Source organism: Pteropus vampyrus, unplaced genomic scaffold, assembly GCF_000151845.1.
Source record: "Pteropus vampyrus isolate Shadow unplaced genomic scaffold, Pvam_2.0 Scaffold15, whole genome shotgun sequence".
Lineage (NCBI taxonomy): Eukaryota > Metazoa > Chordata > Mammalia > Chiroptera > Pteropodidae > Pteropus > Pteropus vampyrus.
Window position 1 is genome coordinate 372,072 of NW_011888796.1, and position 946 is coordinate 373,017.

Below are 946 nucleotides of genomic sequence, written 5' to 3' on the forward strand. Positions count from 1 at the left end.
ACACACACACACACACACACACACACACACACCCCACAAAAGTAAAGTAAATTGCAGACATCATGACACTTCATCCATTAAGACACTGGCCTGCACCTCCTAAAATGAGAATATTGTCCTACTTAACCACAATACTAATTTAATAATTCCATAATATCATCTAATATGTAGTCCATATTCAAATTTCCCATCACTCCCAAAAATGTTTTTAAATATGTTTTTAATCTAGTATCCAAACATGCATTGCATTTGGAAATGCCTTTTTATTCTTTTAATGTAGAATAGACCCCCAATTTTTCTCATGACTTTTACTTGTTTCAGATTAAATGCCAGTTTTTTGTTTGTTTGTTTGTTTGTTTTGTAAAATGTTCCATATTCTAGAATTGTGTGGTTAGTTCTTTATATTTCATTTGTTTTAATAACTCTTGTATTTCCTACTGGAAATGGGAAAGAAAGTGCCAGTCAGGTCTAAAGGTTTGATGAGATTCAGAGTACACATTTTTGACTATATTGTGTTTTTCATGTTGCACTCCATCAAGAGGCACATGAGTTCAAGCGTCTCACTATTAGTAGTTCCAAGTTTAATCACTTGGTTAAAGTGGGTAATTGCCAGGTTTTGCCGATATAAAGGTACATACCTTCCCTCTGTAATTCTAATTAATCTGTATGGTGAATGGTGATACTTCATCACCACATGAATATCCCATTCCTCAAGTACTTTTTAGCATCTGTTGATGATCTTTACCTGAATAAACTATTACATTAGAGGTCCCAAAATGGTGATTTAAAAAAAAATTTATTTGTGTTCTTATATATCTATTTTGTGGTCCTCCTTCACAGAAGCAATTATTCATTTTTTTTAAATTCAGTGACACAATGTTTGGACAGTTTCATCTGCTCTGTGGCAACGTTTTCCTGGTGACTATTCTGCAACTGTTGAAAACTT